Genomic DNA, 22,495 nt, shown 5'->3' on the forward strand with positions numbered 1-22,495 from the left:
AGTCTATGGCAGAGATTGAGAGATCTGAAGATGTGCTGAAAGGATGGGTGTGGATACTAGAGACTGTAAGGGGGGAAGGTAAATGGTAGAGAGTGGATGGTGAAGGGTGGGTGTGTGGTGAAAGGGGAGAGAACATTTGGCAGGTAGAAAAATGTAAAGTTGTCTGTTGAAAAAAATATATAATGGACATCATGATGGGGACTTTGTGTAAAATATGAAATTACTAAAAATAAAAACAAAAGAATTCCAAAGGCAAATAGGCAGATTTAGAAAAGAATAAAACAGGACTCTAAAAGGTTGAAATTTAAAACTTTGGTGATAAACAGTAGATCAGATATGAAGATACATGTAATGAAATAACTAGTAAATTGTTGTAAGCTGTTTCAGCAAAATAGTGAAGATGAAGACCAAAAAGAAAAAAAAAATAGCTGGAACTAGACTTTATTAAAAGAATTGAGCTTTCAAAATGATAGAATTCAGCACAAAATACAAGAATATGGGGAAAACATGTGTTTTTAAAAGAAAAAGATGAGCAATGTGGAGAGTATATAGAATGTGACCCGTGAAATAGAATGAAAAGCATACCAGCCTGTACTCAAAGGTAAATGGTATATGACGCAGGTGATGGCACATATATTAGAACAGCCCATAAATGATACTGGGACACATTATGTCCACATGGGGAAAAATAAAATTATATTGCTACTTCAAACTATACAAGATGCATTCAATAAAATCTTATTGAGCAATTACCATGTCCCAGGCATTTGTTATTGAGCATTTAGCAGTGAGAGAGACAGTCTTGTGTGAATATATCCACGCCTTTCCCTTTTGTCCTGTTTTGGTCACTGGACTAGATCTTCAGACGATTAGCATCTTCTAGATGACATTTTTCCTCCCAGCATGGCTTTCATCTCCAGTTCTCCCAGAACTGCGGTGATGCAGCCACCCCTCAGCCCCTTAGCCAGCATATTTGTACAGTGGATGTCCTGCCCAGCTGTATGTGGCATCTCCAGTTGTTTCTATCCACCTGCCTATATTCACAGTGGAGAGAGTGATTAACTTTGGTTATGCTTTTCTTACCTCTTCAGACTGTCTTTTTTTAATGAGATAAAAAATGACCAGCAAGTGGTGTAGTGCTTACATCGCTGAACTCGCACATGGCTGACTGCTGGTTCAAGTCCCAAACCCAATGGCTTGAAAATCACACCAGGCACGTGTGCGTGCCTGAATTCCCAGGAGGAGAAGGGAGGAGAAGAGATTGCAGTGTTTCTATCCCTCCAGTGTGTGTGTGTGTGTGTGTGTGTGTGTAATTTCTCACTTTCCCTCACTGTGTCTTTCCCCCACCCTCCCCATAAGTGCATGTGCCCTAAGTCAAAAATTTCTTTAAAAAGAAGGAAAAATAGGCAGAACTCAATTCCTGATGACCTGTTACATATGCATGCTTGTGATCTTAGCATGACAATAAGCAGATTGTCCTCTACTTGTCCCCAATGCTTCTTTTTCTAGTGCATTAAAATAAATGGAATCTTAATTTCTTTTCTGCCTTAAGCTTTTACAAATGATCTTAATCAATGTTGCCCTGATAGCTTCAGAGGCTGGCTTTAAAGTCCTTGCTCTCTGTCCTGATTAAATGTAGAGACTATTAGGAGGACACTCGTGAAGGGGGAGGGGTTGGTACTCTTTCTTTCAGCCTCCAGGACCTGGATGGGTATAGCTAAGCACCTTTTCCAGACCTGAAGCTGAAGGGCAAGCTGATACGGAGAGCTCATCACATATGTCAGGCTGATTGAAAGCTTAGAAGGGCACTCATGCCTCTTTCTGGTACAGGACACATTCAAATTCTCCACGCCACATAGCTGTTGAGATCCATGCTGGGATGACATGGTTCCTTATGTGAGAAGTACTTGTCGGATAAACAAAGGAGACTTAGCTAGAAATTACTTATGCTGCCTTTTTTAGGCACTCAGTTTCAGAGTCTAGGTTGCTGATTTGTCCATTGAGCTGAGAAAGACCCACTGACAGACAGTCCCCGTGTGAAGAGTGGGACAGAGGACGCAAGGCAGCAGTGGATGACAGAGGAGCGTGTGGCTTCCGCAGCAGCCTGGACACAAGTCTGGACACTGAGTTGCTCTGATGACCTTGGGCAATCCGCTCCTTTCCTCAGAACTCTAGTTTCTTCATCTGTAAAATGAGAGGATGATGGGAATTTCCCCCACATTAGTGCCTGGCTAGTGTCAACACTCAGAGATGCCATCCTCTTCCTTTCCTGGGTGCTGTTAGTGAGCATCCAGGCTGCATGTCTTAGGGGGAATGCAAAGATCCAATGAAGAGTAAGATCCAACCTTTCGAAAGAAGAAAAAAAAATTTTAATTTCATAGGAGGGTAGTTGCCAGGGATGAACAGACCCGGGGCTATAGAAGTGATGTTTTGATTTAAGCCCCTTCAAGGAGAAATGGCCAGTGGAACCTTAGGAGCATTTGTCAGCTCCCTCCACTTTTAACCCCCTCTACATCTAAATCCTCACCATTTTATTTCATTGCTCTAGACATATTAGCATTCTTAACTATTTCGGATTCACTTTATTTTAAAACCGAAGCAAGGATGTTATTAAAAAAAAAGCCATTCCTGCAACCAACAGAAGCCAGGGTCTGTTGCGATTCATTTCCCATTACCCCATGTCCTACTTCTAATAGAGAAACTCTGGAGGAAGGACTCTAACCAACCGTGTTGCATTTCTTTCTCACACCTTCTCTGTTGCCTTTATCTTTTGTTTCCCGTGGGGTTATTGTGATGGAAGAATGGAACACTGTATGCCTCCACAGTCTTTCCTGTGGAGAGATACTGTTTACATCTTCTGGATATTCTGTTGGTGACCTACTTTATGTATTCTTTAATGTCCAGAGGGCTTTTGTTCATGAAGAACATCTGCTACTATTTGGACTTTAGTGCTCAAATGATTCAATTTGTAAACCAAACTTTGAAAATCAATTATTTAAACACCTAACTCTATTTGAACATGGATTAAAGACTTAAATCTTTTAACAATTTAAACTACAGTAATGATTCATTCATTCTCCCTCCCTCCCTCCCTCCCTCTCTCTCTCTCTCTCTCTCTCTCTCTCTTAAAGGGAGGAAAGGAGCGTTAACCTGAACAGGGTCTTTCCATTCCAGTTCTCCCTCTAGTCTTCCAGGCTCATAGGAACCCTGTGGGGGTGCTATTCTTTTTTTTTTTTTTTTCCAGAGGATATATACATTTGCCAGAGGGAAACAGAGAGATGGAAAGTGAGAAATCACCCCCACACACACCCTACCCCAGGAGATGGCCATGCCACAATCCTTTCTCCTCCATTCTCCTCCTGGAATTTTGGGCACACACTCATACGCACCTGGCGTGATTTTCAAGCTGCTGGGTCTGGGACTCATACAGAGGTCAACCATGTTGGAGTCCAGTGCCTTAAGCACCATGCCACTTACTGGCCTAATAATGATACTTTTTAACACTCTGCTGGATGAGGCGCACAGAACTCCAGTGATCATGAAGCACCTAGCACTTAAGCTTGCTCTAAAATACCAACACCATGGTGGTTCATATGTTCTTAAATCTGTCCACATTCCTAGGTTTGTAGCAGCATAGATTTTGATAACTCATGACTCATAGAGCAATATCCATTTTGAGACTCTCTTACGGTTACAATAATATAATAGTATTTTTCGACAATTATAGACATACGATCAGAACCAGAAAAATAGTCTGGCCAGCTGAAATGGCAGGATGTAGTTATCAGCTGATTGATTTTTGGTCATGCCTAAGTTCATCACATCCAAGCCACTGTCACTTCGCAGGGCCCCATTTTATATTTGCCCTCAGTGTTACTGGGTCATTGGAAAAGTCATGATGGATTTTTGCATAGAAAAACAGAAAAAACACTTCATGCCATTTCCTACTACTCAGTACATTAGGAAGATTTTGGAATCATGCTTCACATCGGGTCTCTTTTGTAGTATGGTGCTTCTCTCAGAATGTTTTATTTTCTAAGTTTTGCCCAGTTGGCATTTCATAGGCCATTACCCCATCACCCTAATGTCTGCCTGGTTTTTTGCATCATTGGAAGTTTATTACCATCTCACTCCAATTAGTAGGGCCATCTAAGGGTATCAGCTCTAGGATATGAGGGATGAAGTCTGCAGTTAATGCACCTCTCAGAACATTTAGCTAATTCATCATCTTGACACACCATTCAATTTTCTTTCCTCTGTTTATTATGTTAAGACCTTCCTGTTAATGGTGGTACACTCTCTCCCTTTGCTAGAACTTGTATTGGTGAGTTTCCTGCAATTACTCTTCTCTACTTAAGCAGATAAATATTTCATTGAAGAAACAAAACAGCTAGCACTCTTATATTTATTAAAATTAAAAATGAAGCAGATCCGCCTCTCCCTTCTTTTGCATCATGACACCTCATTGTCTACTTTATATTAACTTTTCTCATGTGGATATTCTTATGACATCATGCCTTTCCCATTCAGATGCTTTGCTATCGTTGACGCCCATGAAGTCTCATCTTGGATAGTGATTTGTCTTTTCAGCACTTCCCCTGGCCTCCATGAGCATTCTCTCCCTACCTTCCTGCTAGTCTCAGGTAGGCCCTTGTCCATTCTTAATCTTCTCTGCCCTAAGATATGTCATTTCTTTGAGAAACGCTGGTTTCTCTCTTTGGAGAACAGTCTGATGCCAAAGTCTGGGCGCTGATTTTCTTTAACAAGTACTTTATGTGATGCATACCATGTGCCAGGAGCAGTTCTAAGCTCCTCTCAGATACTCGTTTAACTATTACAACAACTCTGTGAGATGGGAACTGTTATCCTTGTTTTATAAATGAGGAATCGGAAGCCCAGAAGAGAGAAGTCACTTGTCCAAGGTCCCACAGCTAGCGTGTGTGGCAGAGCCTGAGTTTGAACCAGGGCAGCCTGGCTCAGAAGCCCCTTCACCACTCACCCTGCTTCTCAGGAGGGCCCACAGATGGGGCTGGCATTGGAAAGGCTAGGCAGCTGCTGCCCTACGTCTGGGTCAGAACTAGAAACAAATCTTTGTGAAGTTCATAGGTTTGCATTGATGTTTCTAAGGCATTAATATTTTATATACTGCAATGCCATCCATTTTAGACAGACTATTTTATATACTAGTAAAGAACAAGTGACATTGCAGACTGAGCTGTGACAGGAAGCTCATGGTGATGGTCTTGGGTGACTCCTGAAGAGGTCACACCAACCTCCGTGGCTTTCTCCTGCAGTTCCTTTCACTGCTTGGCATCATCAGCAATCCCTTTGCCCATATCTCATGATAAAGCATGCACAATTCTGTCTTCTGGTGAGTATTTTTCTTTCTTAGGGCCCACGAAGTTCTGTGTGTGGACCTTTTTGTATATGGGATCAATTCCTTTTAATGCCGAATGTAGTGTGGCCTTTTTGAAGATTTTTTTTTTTTATCAGTTCCACACGAGAAATACCGACAGTGGGGACCAGCAGTTAGCATAATGGCTATGTCGCTGGACTCCCATGTAGTCAACCACGGTTTGCGTCCCAGACCTGGTGGCTTAAAACTCATGCCGGGCGCGTGTGCGTGCGTGCCCAAGATCCCAAGAGGAGAATGGAGGAGAAGGGATTGCAGCGTAGCCATCCCCCCTGGGGGGTGATTTCTCGCTTTCTGTCTCTCTGTGTCTCTCTCTGTCTGTCTGGCGAGTGCACGCACCCTATGGCAAAAAAACCTCTCCAAAAAAAAATACCGACAGTGTACATGAGTCCATTGAAGTGGTGGTAGTATGAACAGTTTTAACCAGTTCAAGTTTATATTTCTATACCCTGTTCTTTTTATGGTATAAGGTTTCATCTGCTAAGATTGCTTATTGTAGATGCCTCCAAAAGAAATAAGTTGGTTTCCTTTCTGAAACCAATCAGGTTGCCTGTAAACATGTCAGTGTTACCACAGTTTAGAGTTGTCCTTATATTTCTTAGTTCTTTTCTGGAAACTGATGACTTGCTTGATATTCTATTCTGACTAAATATTCATATAAAACCTATTGACTGAGTCATATTTTTGAAAGTGTTCAATTTCTTTAGACACACACACATGCGCGCACACACACCCCCCCACACACACACACATGCACTCACTCATACCCATAATGACAACCAGACACAATGCTGGTTATGTGGTAGACAGTAAGTCTGCAAATCTTAAGTGAAGTGGATTATTTTTGCCTCATTTTATTCTGCCATTGGAATGATGGGGGGTGGGGCAGTACTCTTGGTCATTTTCTATCCAACTGAATCTAGATTATAGACCAGGTTCTTATCTTTGGTGGTTAAGTGACACCATCACTAACCTAGTCGTTACTTAATCAGAATTCATCTTATTCACAGTTATTTTCCCGCCCCTTCTGTCAGATATCACAAAAGCATTAAGATAAGGAGGTTGCAACTCTTTCCAGGGTAGAAGTCTTATGATACTATTCAGGGTATTTCAGGATCATGCATGTGCCTGACTTCCTGTTGCTTTGTTTTTAGCTAAGCTCTGTGTTCTCCTTTTAGAGTTTTTACCACTGACATGTGTCCACCCCTTCAACAGCTGTTTTCATCCTAAAGCATTTCAAGAGTCATTCAGACTTGTTATTGATGGAGGCATCTCAGAAGAAATGAGGTACCCGGGCTACTTCAAATGAGAAGAACTTGGGAGCTTGTGTGTTACCTGATCTGTCCATATGTCATCCAGCAGGCTTAGATTCACCTTATAAAGTGGGCCGTCTGTGACGGGCATTATGATTGCATCCCCAAACCCAGCAATTCGGTTGCTACCTACATATTTCATTAAAAAAAAAAAAAGCAATAGTCAGGCCCAGACTAGGTACGGTAGTCCATGGTATACTGGACTGCATGGTGGAAGTCACATGGACAGCCACGGGTTTGGATCCCTGGGTTGGCCTGAAAACACCTGGGGCATCCAACATCCTGAGGAACTGGAGGACTAGGATCATGGTGTGACAGAACCCTGTCTGAAGTGCCTGCCCTCTCTCTTTCATGCACACACATATGCTCTCTATCGATTAAAAAAAAAAAAAAAAGAAAGCAGTGGTCAGTGGTGGAATATTTAGTTCAACCCACTTGATAGGAAGATGTTTAATCAGCCATAGGTCTACGTGATTGCCTCTACACTGTGGCTGGGTGACTCAGGACATGGCTGGGTCCTCCATCTACAGTGGAACCTCACTAGTTCCATTTCCACCATCATTCCTGGTAGCAATGATAATTACTACCGTAATGAGAGCCCGCACCCATTACTGAGCCCTTCTTATGTGCCAGGCATTGGGTGAAGGGAGGGTTGTACATGTGTATCTTAGTTAATCCTCACAGTAACCCCATGTCAGGATTATTACATGTAAATGAAGAACTAGCTCTTAGAGCTTACACGGCTTGTCCAAGACCTCAGCTGACAAGGGGAAGATTCGGATTTCTGAACCCAGGTAGGCCACCACCAGAGGTGGAGGTGGGTATCCATTAGAGCTTTGATAATTGCTAGCTTGCGCTCCAGAGAGTGGAGAGTGATTATGGGGTGGTGAGCTTTGTCTGGAAAGTGTTCTAGTGCTAGGCAGTCATGCACTGTGCCAAAAGATCTCTGCTTTGCAAACACCTTTTAAAAATCCTAATAGTTTTTGAAAAGCTTACTTTAAAGAATTTCCTTTATTCGTCAGTCATGTCTTCAAACTGATTTTAGAGGAACACCTTCAGTAAAGCACGTTACAGTTAGATTATTTCTCGGACTTTTAAATATTATTACTCCATTTTATTCTAATCTTGGAAGTTTATATCAGAATTAGCAGCATTTAGAACGTGTCCTTCTTGCCTAAATTTGGAACCAAATCCTTGCACTGACCTCCTAAAGCTTCAAGGGCAAGTGGCCTTGGAGAGCCCCAGGGACGCCTGGAGCCGAGGCTCTTTTTACATAAACCTGCCTGTCAGGGGCTTCTGATCATGGCACCTTAAAGCATGTTAATTGTCATTAATCGGCTATCATGTATAAGGAGGATTTTATTCACCCGTTACGAATGTTAAGAACAAGTCTCGCTGGGAGAACAGCCCTGCTCTTTTAATTCAGCTCGGTAGGCCTAACAGGAAGCGTATGTGAGGTCGCACTTGTGTAGAGGCAGTGCCTATAAAGATGTGTATCATTTTAGAGCAAGTACTACTGGCAGTTCCCATCAGCAGAAAAATTTCATTTCACCCAAAGGGCCTCTGTTGCCTGAAGGCACAAACTGCCAGGGTGCCTTGTTTGGCTTCAGATTTCATCTGTGAAGCAGCAAGCACTATATGAAACTAGACGGCAAGTTCCATTATTAACGATGCTCAGTCTTTTCCTCTCATTCGAGAAATTTAAAAATAGAAATACGAGCACTAATAGCATGTTCTTGCTGATCACTGTCATTCCTTCATTATAAATGTAAACTTACCTCCTATGGGTGTGGAAGCAATGACTTGGAGATTTGGCTGGTGCCCACTGGGGACATATGGAATCAGGAATACTGACGTTCATTGTGCAGCAGCACGCACTCCTCTGCTCCTCTGTGAGAAGGTACCAGACTCGCAGGACTGGAATATCTGCTCTGCTCCCTGAGCAAACTGTATCTCACAAAAATATATCAGGTTACATGGAAATAAAGGTGGATGACTCTGACTTTTTTTTTGAGCCTCCAGTTCTCTGTTCTAAAAGCTTGTCTGGGTTTAGGTTGTGGGGGCGGGGAGAGTTTGCTGGAGAGGGCGCTCTCTGAGATGTGACTTGGATGTTACATCACAGTATATGGGGTCAGACATATGTGCGAGCATTGAGGAGGGGATGCTCACATTTATCCTCAGACTCTGGAAGTAGAATATGCGAGTCATCATGGCCATCAAGCGGTAATGCTTTGAAACCAGAGAGACTAGGCTGAAACCCTGTTTGTGCTACCTCCCCCGTGATGCTGGGTAGTTTCCTCCCCGTCCTCAGTTCCCTTTTTATAAAATCAGGAACTGGCGTGAGGATTGGGTTAGATGTAAGGACAACGCTGGCCATGTAGGAGGTGCTCAGGAAACGTCAGTGCCCACCCCAGCCCTTGCCACACACTTCTTTCCTCTCTTACCCAGATGAGAAAATAGTATTCAGGGAAATGAAATGAACGAGCCCGAGAAGCAGAATTGAGACCGTAGCTCTGGGTTAGTCCATTTGAGTTCTATAACAAAATACCACACACTGGATGCTTATAAACAACAGGATTTTACTTCTCATGGTCTTAGAGGCAGGCAGTCTGAGATGACTGAGACAACATGCCTGCGTTTTGGTGAGGGACCTCTTCCAAGTTACAAATCCCAACTGTTTTCTTCTCTCCTCTTCTTCTCCTTGTCCTTCTTTCCTTTCTTACCATCAGTCACTATGTATCGTTACAACCTATCAAATGAATTTTCCCATCAGTCAAAGATATTACCATGGACGTTATCATCAGACAAGTTTCCATTTTTGTTCCATAAAATGTTTGGCTTCTTTCTTTTTCCCATTGATTCCCTCCCTCTCGTTCTCCCCCATTTCCCACCCTCCTCCCACACTGTCTCTGGCATCACCATTTCTCTCCGTGCTGACTCTAACATACCCTTATGTGGTAGAAAGAGGGCGTGAGAGCTCCCTGGAGACTGTTTTAAAAGAGCACTAATTCCAGCCATGAGGGCCCCACTCCTGTGACCTAATCACTTCTCAAAGGTCCCACCTTCCAGAAACATCATATGGGGGTTAGGATTTTAACACGAATTTTGAGTAGACATGAACAGTTCATTGCAAACTCAGATCTTTTTAGTCCTCTTCTCCAAAGCGGTTATAATGCTTTTTAAAATGTATGAGGTCAGGCTCTCATACAAATCCAACGAAGATTGAAACTCTTTAGACTTTGTCTTCTTTATAATTGAATCCAGTTATGTTTGTTTGTTTAGTTCGTCCTTCCTTTCTTTCTGAGAGAGGGCACATGCACTCGCCAGAGACAGACAGAGTGAGAGGGAGGGAGGGGGAGACAGCACCCTTCAACGAGGCATGGTCATGCTGCACTCCCTTCTCCGTTGCTTCATCCTGTCCAGATTTTGGGCATGCATGCAGAGATGTCAGGAGTGCTTTTCGAGCCACTGGAGTCAGGATTTGAACTGAGGTCAGCTAGGTGGGATCCAGGTTAATCACTAGGCTACAGGGCAGCTCTAGTTATGTTTCTTTATATGCAAATAAAAGCCGTTAATTTGTCTCAGCAAAGTTGACCTGTCGCTATGATTCTTTAGTGTTAGTTTATGAAGAAGCTCTTCTGGGTCACCCTGTGACTTGCCAATTGGGGTAGCAGATCTTACCTGGCCAACCTTCTAGTTCAAGTCCCAGACCTAGCAGCTTGAGAAACACACCAGGCACGTGTCTACCCAAAAACCCATATAGAGGGAGATGGAGGAGATGAGATGTAGTGTGAGGCAGTATGACCATCCCCACTGGGGGCGCTTTCTTCTCTCTTTCTGTGTTTCTCTGGTGAGCACATGTGCTCTCTAGTAAAACAAAACAAAGCCAAACTCTTCTAGTGACTATATACTTGGATTTTAATTCAATTCAATTTAATTTTTGTTTGTTTGTTTGTTTTTTGCCAGAGAGAAAAAGTGAGTGTCTCCCATGGGGCATCATCATGTTTCAACCCCTTCTCCCCCATTTCTCCCTCCCTCATGCACGTGCTCCTGACATGTTCTTAAGCTACCGAATCAGGACTCAAACTGCACAGTTGGCCGTGCTACCTTAACCACCATTCCACAGGCTGGCCCTATATTTGGACATTTGAAAGTGTTCAAATGAGTCCTTTCTAAAGAGAAAGAGGTTTGTTCGTCAACTTTTTGTGAATTCAGCCATTCCCCCATTGATTTACATTCTAATTTCAGTTATGCTGAAGGTTTGCTTTTTTTATTTTTATCTTCAGTTGTCCCAGGTATATATTGCCGTTTTGTTTCTTTTCTCAGGCTCTCAGATGGTTAATAAACTACAAAACAAATACCAAAGTGCACTCGAGAATGCTAAGGGAAAAATGGTCTTTCATAATATCATTATCCTCTAATGTACCAGTTTAATAGCATGCTATACTGTATGCCATAATTTCTAAATTACAGAATAAGAATATACTGTTATAATCTCTACGACTGTTCCAATATACTCCTATACCGATTCTCGGTTCCCCATACCAATCTTTGATCTTTTATCAGTTTACCCCTGATGGCGGTGATCAGTATCCTTGACAACTCACCAGCAATCATGACGTGCTCATCGTCTTTCAGTGGCCTCCAGTCGAAGGCTGTTTCTCTTTCAGTGGGAGAGCGACTGTCCTGGTTCCCCTTCAGTAAGGAGGGAAGGGTCATCCCAAACTTCAGTGTGTGCACACTAACAAAGCAGATGGATTAACTAGAGACACTAAATTTGCATGCGTCACCCAAGCATTCAATAATATGTTTCAGGAAGTTGTTTGGAGAAATGTGGGTTGATCATTACCAAATAAATGTCTACCTCTAACTGGCTGCCTTTGTGAAGTTTTATGCAAGTCCTCCTGATTTCTAAATTGGGAAAAATCTGTGTATTCGAGCCTTGAAAAGACAGTCTCTTAGCAACATATAAGAATGAAGAGGAACAAATTAAGTAAGGAGTGTGTTACGATTTGTGTATGTTCTCACTGTTTTCCAAACCATCCTCAAGGTAGGTGTTTTTTGAAGCCGTTTTGACATCTGATAAGTCGAACTAAAAAGCATCAAAAACAGGAGTGTTGTGTTCTTCCTTCTCTGTGCCTTCCCCCCCCCACCCCCCGTTTATCTCCTTACACCATACATTTTTGCCTACTTGGAGGACGTATGTGGGCATTCATAATTAAGAATTAATTAAAAGTGTCTGCTTGGAAGACTTTCTGCTCCATACTTAATTAACTTAGAAAACATTGCCTCGATAAGCAGATGGATCATTTTAAAGGAGAAAGCAGAGTTCACCGTCATTTTAGATATCTACAATAATTCATTTCATTAACCTTGCAAACATTCTGCACCCATTCTGCATCCTTGCACAGGAATGCAGCAGTACTCACAGCACGTTGAAGGGTGCTCATGTGCTGTACCTTAGCTCCTTCGCTTGTGAGAAATCGCTGGAGTCGTGTGCATGGGAGTCAAGTGAAGGGCCTATCCTAAAGCTGTCTCCTGGGCTGGGCTGCCCAGTGTAGAAACTAGCCTTGATGCTTTGGCTAGGGGCCTTCTCATCTATCCTGCAGCCTGTAAACTCTGTTTTTCTCTTTGTCCCTGCACTAGTCTCCACTTGTGATAGAATGGCCTCCTCTTCCTTTATACCTTCTGTTCCTCCACATAACTGAAGCTTGGCAGTCGCCCATCATAGCTGTTCACAGTGCTCCCTAAGAATTCAATGCTTTTCTCATTTGGTTTCCACAGCTAGTTGGCAAAACCTTCCTGGGTTTCTTTGTTTAGCACTTAAAAGAGATCATCTGCCCGACCCAGCTGTAATTTTTGAGCCAGACCACAAAAGTTTTAGTAGATTGTCACAACAAGGTTTGGTTGTCCTTCATTGGGTCCCAGTCAGTCCAGCTAGTCGGATGGGGAGGCTCAGGTGTGTCCACATGTGCCTCATCAGGGGCTGTAGTCAGTAAAGTTCCCAGGGGTGTGGACACCTGCTTGATGGGTCAGAATGTATTGTATTTCCTAAATCCACAGCTCCCGTGACTGTCTCTATGTCAGATTATCCACCCAAATCATTAAGTTGTATGTCTAGAAGATTTGAGGTTGACTTTTCAGTGATCCGTTCTTTCATAATAAGTAGCATTCAAATAAGTCCCACAGATTCCATTTACCTAGGGCCGTTCATGTATGTGGTGTGATTGCAAAGTGCTTGATTTTATTTGCTTTTTATAATGGTGGGGAAAGGAAGAAGGAATAGAAAAAATACAGGACTTTTTTTTTTTTTTTTTTTTTTTTAATGCTTGGAAGTAAAAACCATTGGACTAATTAGCCAGTGATTCACAGGGTGAATGAGCTAAGTTGTGAAACTGAGAGAATGGACATTTGTTTGTCAAAGGCAACTGATAACATCCAGTTTCTGCCTCAAACTAACTTTGGCAGGTCCTGAGACTCTTAGACGCTCTGTTTCCTCATCCATGAAGCAGAGATGATACAATCTGCCTCCCTAACAATTTGTAAGTATTAGCCATAAAAGTCTGATGTGCCTTGCATAGCACTGGGCAAGTGGCAGGCACCTATTCAGTCGTACTAAAATAGAAGTATTGCCTACCCAAAAGTTTTATTAATAACCCCGATTGAAAATTTTGTGGTAGAGCATGTGCATGCATGGGGATGGGGAGGAGAGAGAGAGAAGCCTGGTCCCCAGCAGGGTCTGATCATAATGTGATCCCTTTTCCCCAGCCCGCCAGCTCATCAGAATATTGGACATCTGTTCCTGGCATGTTGCAGTTGACCGAGCCACATGGTGACCCAAAAGTTTTATTAATAACCCCGATTGAAAATTTTGTGGTAGAGCATGTGCATGCATGGGGATGGGGAGGAGAGAGAGAGAAGCCTGGTCCCCAGCAGGGTCTGATCATAATGTGATCCCTTTTCCCCAGCCCGCCAGCTCATCAGAATATTGGACATCTGTTCCTGGCATGTTGCAGTTGACCGAGCCACATGGTGGCACAATGATATACTATACCCACATGGGAAAAAAGAGTCTAGGTTCATGTCCAGGCATCTCTGATCCGGCCTGGCTGGGGTGGGCATGGTGTGAAAACTCCATCCAGAGTGTCTGCCTCAGTCTGTCAGTCTCTCTCATGGAATGAAAGAAGTAAGCCCTTTTATTTCTTTTAAATTCTTTACCTAGGCTACTAGTTCTTAAATTTAATATGTATTGGAGTCCCCCGCAGGGCTTGTTAAACATCATCTGCTGAGTAGGTCGGAATGGAGCACAGAATTTGCATTTCTAAAAAGTCCCAGTGATGCTGGTGCTGTCAGTCTGAGAACCACACATGGAGAACTACCCATGCTCCTGGCCTTCAAACAGGAATTACGAGTTAGGGTAGGGATGTTTATTGGACTTATCCACTCAGGGTCGTGTTTCCAAAATAAATCACGGCTTCCACTGAGTCACAGATCCAAAACACATTAAAGGGAATTTCTCCTTAATTCTATCTGGAAATTTGGGCTTTCTCTCTTTTCTTTTTTATTTAGAGAGATTTTTGGCTATAGGGCACGTGCACTGACCAGAGAGAAAGCAAGAAATCACCCTCCAGGGGAATGGCCATGCCACAATCCCTTCTCCTCCATTCTCTTCTCAGGATTTTGGGCATGCATGCACACGTATCTAGCATGAGTTTTAAGCCACCAGATCCAAGATTTGAACCATGGTCGACTACATGGGAGTCCAGCAACATAACCATTATGCCTCTGTTGGTCCCCAGTAAATATTTAGCACCTCTTGTATACCAGGTTAGTGCTAGGTCCTGCTGCAGATAAGGAGGACACACAATGGAGATGCCTGCTGAATAGATATGGGTAACAGAAAGAACGGAATTCCTCCAGCATTTTCCTTTTTAAAGTCCCATGCTTGCCTCCCTTTGTGAAGATGGATAACTGGAAGAAGTAACTAAAGTTGATGAAAAACTTAAATAGCAGAAACATAAAAACAAAAAGTATACTTAATTTTATAAAGTGGCTATGTATCCCACAAAAATCCAAACTGAATTTTAATATATTGTGATAGTGTTACTTGATAGGGCTTAAAACCTTTTCTAAGCATTTTTGTTTTATTAAATTTGAGATTATTGGCCCAGCTTCTGTGACACAGTTTGTAGCATGCTAGACTGCACTGCTGGAAACCAGATGGCCGATGACAGTTCAGCTCCCTGGTCTGGTTGACCTGAAACGTGCCAACCTTGGGTGTACACAACCCTGATGGGTTGGAGGGCTGGGGAAAGTGGATCACAACCCGATCAGACCCTGCTGGGGGTGCTTCTCTCCCACTCTCTCTGTCTTCATGCACATGCATGCTCTCTCATGCATTTTTAAAACTTCTGAGCTTATTAATAAACCTTTCATATAGTGGAAACATCACAACTGTTTTAGAAAGACTGAAAGAGGTACAGGATAGAATGCCTGCCGTTGACCCAGTGCTATGCGAGGCATGCCATGCTTTTATGGATAATACTTGCAAATAATCTGAGAGATAGTTTGTATCATCTCTGTTTTATAAATGAGGAAATGGAACATCCAAGAGTGTCGGTACCTTCTCAAAGCTAGTTTGAGGCAGAAACTGGGTTTCCTGGAATTAGTTTTAGGTTCTTTGTTCTTTTAATTGGAGCAGCCTCCTCTCTTATACAATCCCACTTTTAATATTCCAAGGGAGTTCCCGATTAATGTGAGGAACCACCTCATCCTCTATGTATTACTGTCTTATTAGATCTTAGCTACAGAATGTGCTTGTCTTTACCTTTGACCCAACTCTCCCGTTGCTCTCAGACCACGTGGCCTCTTTTCCTTTTCTGTTCTATTCCACAGGAGCTCCTACCCTGGGGCCTCTGTGAGGGAAGCTGTTTCCATTATCTGTTGCTTTGTGAAAGACATGCCCAAACATAAACACAGCCATCTATTTGGTCACAAGTCTACACTGGGCAGACCTCCCTGAGATGGCTTCTCTCTGCCCTGCAAGCTACTGCCAGGAGTGGCTGAGCTGGTGGCTTTTAGTAGGCACTCAACTGTGGATGGCCCATCCGAAGTGGCTTCCCTCACGGGTCTAGACAGCACTGTGTTCTGGTGGCTGGAATGACTGGTGCATGGTTGAGCCTGTCTCCTGCAGGGCTTCTCATTCAGTAGTGTGACCCAGGGCTTGGGAATGTTTTCTGTAAAAGGCTAGTGTTACAGGCTGAATTACATTCCTCCAAATTCATATGCGAAGTCCCTTCAGTTTAACAGGTGCAAGCCACCATGCCCCGCTTTTGCCATGTTGCCCAGACCAGCTTTGAGCTCCTAACCTTTATCTAGGATTGCAAGTGCACACCCCTACACTAGCCTCTCCATTTGACTGGGAATCAAACCCCGGTCACTCATGTGGTTGGTTCCTGCCAGGGCAGCCCAGTGTCTTAGAAGCATGGTCATGGCTGGGCCTTCAAAACTATTAAGTCATGAGTCAACACTGTAACAAAAGTGTTTTGTAAACATAGTCTCATGGAAATAAATCAATAGGATGTAAATTTGGTGTTAGTAAAGAATTTTGTTGAAGGAATGACCTTAGTTGCTTGGTTTTTTGTTGTTGTTGTTGTTTTTAAAATTTTTTTCCCCAAAGAAATAGATAAGAGATTCGGGGGCCCTGAGACAGAAGGTAAGTAGCTAAAGCTGGGTTACAGAGTTAGGGCAAACGAATTGCCTTGCAGATAACAAAGTATGCAGCTGGAAGCAGGAGAAATTGATAGATCCCTTCGAAGACACGAAAGGAATCTCACAGCACTGAGAGACTGGAGTGCCCAGTTCATGAACTGCACAGGACTGTTGTTGAGGCTTAGAGCATCGCCTCGTCAAACTTCCTGCCAACTTGGAACTGTAGCTGCGGATTCTCCAGTAATCTGGGACTACGTTGAGGAAAAACCAAGTTTAGATAGGAAATGCTGATTAAAAACCCAGTATTCTTTTAAAAACTAAATATTTCTTGAATGTTCAAGGAGCAAAGGACATCAGGGTCAGAGGCGTAGGTTACGAAAAGCAGTTACTGTTACAATACCGCATACAATTGCTTGTGGCTAAGGTTGCAGCCGTAGGTTCATTTTAACACCAAACAATTCATAGAGTCTCTTCTCCAAAGATGTTATTGTGCACACGCACCCAGTCACATGCGTGTGTGTGTGCACACAGAGATGTCAGCCAAACTGAAAAGGAAATTACTCAAAACTATGTGAATGTGAGTCTTGTTTATCTAAAAAGCTGCCTGATACTGACTAAGAACAAGACATGCCAGCCTCAAAACTGGCAGATTGAAGTGGCCAACTAGAAGTATATCCCGGGATGATAGAGGAGCTTTACGTGGAAGAAAATTGACGTCACTGGCTGAGTTAAAGTGACTCACAAAAGTCAGACTGCGAATGGTGAGACGTGTTAGGAGTATTTTTTTTTTTTTTTTGGAGAGGTTTACGCTGTAGGACGCGTGTACTCGCCAGACAGACAGAGAGAGACATAGAGACAGAAAGCGAGAAATCACCCCCCAGGGGGGATGGCCACACCGCAATCCCTTCTCCTCCATTCTCCTCTTGGGATCTTGGGCACGCACGCACACGTGCCCAGCGTGAGTTTTAAACCACCGGGTCTGGGACGCGACCCGCGGTCGACTACGTGGGAGTCCAGTGACATAGCCATTACGCTAACTGCTGGTTCCCCATGTTAGGAGTATCTTAGCTGTTATTTTCTTTTTTATGTAGGTGCATGATTGATACATGATAAATCTAATAGTGAAAGCTTTTCCAATAATTATAATCGTGAGGAACAAGAAAGCATTGTTTTACAGTTTTCTTGGTTTTGTTTATTCTTAGTGCTGTGCAAATTGATTGTTCATCTTATAATTGATTGCACCTGAGACTAAATACATGTGCGAGGTACTAAGTTTGAACTTGCTGTTTTCATAACGTTCCCAGTCTAGGCATGAAGTATTTCTATCCTGGTTCTACCATGTAATACATTTTCTCAAAAACTATATAGAGCACACTTATGAAGCACTTAACATCACTTTTATGGAAATATCTTTTCTAATTCCAAATAGGCAAATCATAAAGGAATTGATATTTTCTTGCTGTCGTTCATACACACACACACACACACACACATAATACATAATATATAATACATAATATATAATATATATCCCATAATCATCCTAGAATATCTATCTATCTATATATGTGTGTGTGTACATACAAACATGTATGTATATACATACATACACACACATAAAACTTATATGGGCCTATTTTTGGACTGTTATACTCCATTGGTCCATTGTATTAATAGTTTTCTTTTACCAAATCACATTATCTTGATTAATGTAGCTTTATAATATGTCTTCAAGTCAGGTACTGTCAGGCTTTCAGGTTTGTTCTTTTCTTCCGATGCTGTGTTGCCTTTTCTAGGTCTTTTACGTCTCTTTCAAGTAAAGTTTAGGATCAGTTTATCTATAGCCACAAGAAATAACCAACTATAATTTTGGTTGGGAGAGCATTGAATCTGTGGATTAAGCTGGGAAGAACTGACATCCTGACAATATTGATATATGCTGATATACATTTTCTTATTTTATATATACTGTAAATACCATTCATATGCTTATGATGGTCAAATGTTTCCTCCAGCCCTGGGCTCTGGACCCTTGAAGAAAACACCCACTGGATGGCTCCTTGACTCCTTGGCTCCTTCCTTGTGGGCAGAAGTCCTCATTGCCAGTTTCCCTGTCCCTTTCCCCTTAAATTCCACCTCTCCCTCCACTTGATAAACCTCAGTACATGGCACCACTATCCACTCAAGTGATGAAGTCAGATAGTTGGGTGTCATTTCATGTTCATATTTTCCTCACTACTATCCCCTCATCAGCACGTTCTTTTGGCTCTCTCTCTAAAATATATCCCATAAACATCCTCTTTCTAGCTCCACTTCAGATTCTTCCAGATGCCTCACTGGTTTCTCCGCATTCTCTGTCTCCATCCATACCACCCGTTCTTCATGTAGCTCTCAGAATGATCGGTAAAAATGTCAAGCAGATTGGATCACTCCTGCTTGAGAGCCCTTAGTGGCTTCCAGGCCTCCTGGGGTATGGCCCCGGCCACCTTGAGCACAACCGCCCTGGCTCCAGTCACACTGACCTCCCCTCTGTACTCTGGCCATGTGGAACTTGCCTCCACGGCAGGCCCTTGCAATTGCTGTCCCCTCAGCCTGGAACGTGAACACAGCCATCTTCTTTGCAGGCAGGTGCCTCCTTGCCTTGCAGGTCACCCTGCAGGAAGTGTCTGCACCACCTCACATGAATATTTGTCAAAGCATGAGACCTTATTTTCTAACCTTGTTAGTAATTATAATAAGATGTTACAGAAATGTCATTCAAATGAAAGAAACTGAACTAATTTGCCAAATTCTAACAGTTCACCCTAAAATATTATATTATCAGAAGTGACAAATAAAAGTGGACAGATTATCATTGATCAAATGTTTCATCGTACAGATTTTTTTAAGTTATTTATTTACTTCCATGAGAGAAAAAGAGTCAATGTGCATGCCTGTGTGTACACAGAGAAAACGAGAGGCAGGTCCCTGCAACAGGGTCTTCAAAGGTCACCCTGCAGGAAGTGTCTGCACCACCTCACATGAATATTTGTCAAAGCATGAGACCTTATTTTCTAACCTTGTTAGTAATTATAATAAGATGTTACAGAAATGTCATTCAAATGAAAGAAACTGAACTAATTTGCCAAATTCTAACAGTTCACCCTAAAATATTATATTATCAGAAGTGACAAATAAAAGTGGACAGATTATCATTGATCAAATGTTTCATCGTACAGATTTTTTTAAGTTATTTATTTACTTCCATGAGAGAAAAAGAGTCAATGTGCATGCCTGTGTGTACACAGAGAAAACGAGAGGCAGGCCCCTGCAACAGGGTCTCAAAGCCACAATCCAGCCCCGACCAGCCTGGGTCATGGGCACGGGTGCACCTGGCATGGACAGGGGACTGGGATGTCCTCGCATGGTCATCCATAACCACCATGTATGTTTAGTACAAGTCTACCTGTTCTTCCATGCTATCTCGTCTCCCTGTTAACCTCTGGACAGAGCAGTATTGGGACTTACCTTGCCCATTGATTTGCTTACCTATATACTGTCCGTTTTCTCCAAACAGAATGAGCACCATGAGGGCCATGCCCTTATCTGTTTCACTCAGTGTCATGTACCTGGTACTTAGAACAGCCTAGCACTTGTAAGTGCTCAATAAATATGTGTGGAGTAAATAAATTAATTCAGTAAGGCTCCCGCCATCACACCTAGCATGTTAGTAAGTAGACCTCAGCCAGTCTCACCTTGGACTGTGTTTTATATGCCTGGCCCTAGCCTGGCTCATTCATAAGAGCAGCAATGTCTGCATCTTGAACATCTTGGGATTCCAAAGTGTAATATAGTAACTAGTACGTGGTTGATGTTTAATAAAGACTTGTTGAATCAGTGAGCTTTGCAAAGCTGCAGGTTTTTAGAAAGTTAAAAACAGTCTGTGTGACTCTTTAGTGACTGCTTCATTTACCCTGTCACCTCGTATATTTTCTACCTTTCGGCCTGTCTGCGACGTCTGTGCTGTTCCTCTGTGCCTGCCGAGTGAGAGATGTGGCACCTCCCTTTCTCCACGTCTTCTCCCCACTCAGCCAGGCTCCTTGTATGCAACCTCTCAAGTGACCCCATTCTTAGGCTGGTTCAGTATCTCCCTGCCCCATGGCTCACCCCCAGCACAGTACTTCTTTATCTGTGGCTGGATAACCATTTTTAGGTCGTCCGACTGTTCTTCCTGCATTCCTCTCTAATCTATTGCCAAATTAACCTTCCCCTCCTTAAACCAAAGCAACCCCATCCCTTGTTACACCCCATGGCATACCCTCTGTTTCAGCAGACCCTGAAGCTGCTGGGCTCTTGTGCTTCTGTGTTTGTATATGTGAAATGTTGGCAGTCTAGAAAAATCTCAACTATTTTGTATGTGACAACTGTTTTTGTTTGCTTGTTTGTTCTTTTGATTTGTTTTTAATTTTAGTAATTTTCTTCCATGAGCAAGAGTGACAGAGACAGGGAGAAGGGCACTGCCGACAGGGTCAGAGTCCTGCAGTCCATCCCCAGCCTCAGAGAGCCCTGGATCCTGGGCACACGCATGCCTGGCTTATAAAGAGAGATCTCTGGGTGGGAATGCAGAACCTTCCCCTGTGAGTCAGCCTTGCAGAGTTGCCTTATCACTGTGTCACTGTCCAGTTCTTCTGACAGCTTAAAACCATCCAAATGATTAAATATTTGAGAAGATTTTTCTCCCCCTCATTTGTCACTTTGATTGGCATATCTGGTAACATCTTATTGCTCCAAGACTAGAAAATAAGGTCTTATATTTTGATAAATATTCCTTGAGCGAGGATGGGGGTAGACATTTCCCATAGACTGAGGAGTATATACTTATGGTGCTACTGTTCAATTTGTTATTTATTGTTTTAAAATATAGTACTTGGGCCAGCAGGTGGTACAGTGGTTAAGGCAGCTGGATTCCACATGGCTAACTTCGAGGTTCAAGTCCCGGACTTGGTGGCTTGAAAAACACATTAGGTGCATGCTCCAAATCTTAAGAGGAGAATGAAGGAGAAGAGATTGTGGTGTGGCCATAGTATTAACTCAAGTGTAGACTTTCTTCTGATTTTACCAGTTTCTCCTCTATTGTATTTTTTCTGTTTGGGATCTTCCCAAAATACATAATATTTTAGTGCTCTCATTGCTAACTTGTCATGATGAAGTTTTACCTGGTATGATAAACAGTCTCCTTGTGCAAACCAGGTCATTGCCAGAGACTTTAATTTCACCGATTTGCCAGGGGCATGGGACGAAAGGGGGCTGTAAACTGAGGATCTGAGTTCCAGTTTGGCCACATTGATGGAACAGGGCATGGTTCTCTACAGGACTGGTTCCATATCTGTCACGTGCCCTTGCTGTTAAAAGGCCCTCTCCAGGTGAGATGTCTTAAGCATGTAGAGCTACATCAGAATGGTGAGAACTTCAGAAACAGGCCCCACACTCCCCCGTCCCTTTTCCGCTCCTAACTGCACAGAGTCCAGCTTATTGAGAAGGATGCAATTATGTGAGGAAATGCCTCCTGCCAGCTCTAATTCCTGAGCTTTGAATTGTTGGTTTGGGGCCTGGCAAGATGTTTTTGAATGCCCAAACTGCCATGTAATTAGGATAGTGACCCTACTATGACCAGTGCAATCATTTCATGGGAGACTGTTAGGCTAGAGGGGCACGAGGAGTTTTCCATGATCGGAATCCTAGTATGTCCTTATTCTCACTACTAGCAGGTTCATCCTTTCAGACGTGGTCTGCTGTGTACCCATGTTAGAGATTGAGTGTATGTGAGCACTATTTTGATGGAATTTATCCAAGGACCAAAACATGTTCATTTTATGCTCTGCCGGGAGGCTTCCACTGCTGGAAGCAGAGTTCTACTCTATTAAAACCTTCAGACATGCCCAAGGTCCCAACCCGAGTCAGATTAAAGGCCACCAAGTCTGCTGCCCGCCTCCTGCCATCTCCATGGAGCCAGAGGCAATAGGTTGGGGCTATTCAGCTAAGCTAAGAGTCTGGGACCTGCTTCATGAGGCCTGGCATT

The 22,495-nt window shown here is 42.9% G+C and overlaps 1 protein-coding gene and 1 long non-coding RNA gene across 3 annotated transcripts in view; one reads left to right on the top strand and one right to left on the bottom strand.

Annotated features, from left to right (window-relative positions):
- PPM1H (protein phosphatase, Mg2+/Mn2+ dependent 1H) overlaps nt 1–22,495 on the top strand; it is a gene marked incomplete at its 5' end in the record, with an annotated part of 284,823 nt that overhangs the window by 30,074 nt on the left and 232,254 nt on the right.
- Nucleotides 1,367–20,138, bottom strand: LOC102490066 (uncharacterized). Of its 2 annotated transcripts, XR_003550313.1 has the most exons (5): nt 19,966–20,138; nt 11,334–11,467; nt 9,171–9,475; nt 8,505–8,673; nt 1,367–2,345 (listed from the first exon to the last, which is right to left on the bottom strand). It is a non-coding gene; the product is annotated as an uncharacterized LOC102490066 (long non-coding RNA). The 2 variants fall into 2 exon arrangements; XR_335350.1 differs by lacking the exon at nt 19,966–20,138 and having other exon boundaries at nt 11,334–11,506.

This window comes from Tupaia chinensis, unplaced genomic scaffold, assembly GCF_000334495.1.
Source record: "Tupaia chinensis unplaced genomic scaffold, TupChi_1.0 Scaffold000395_1, whole genome shotgun sequence".
In the NCBI taxonomy this organism is placed as follows: domain Eukaryota; kingdom Metazoa; phylum Chordata; class Mammalia; order Scandentia; family Tupaiidae; genus Tupaia; species Tupaia belangeri.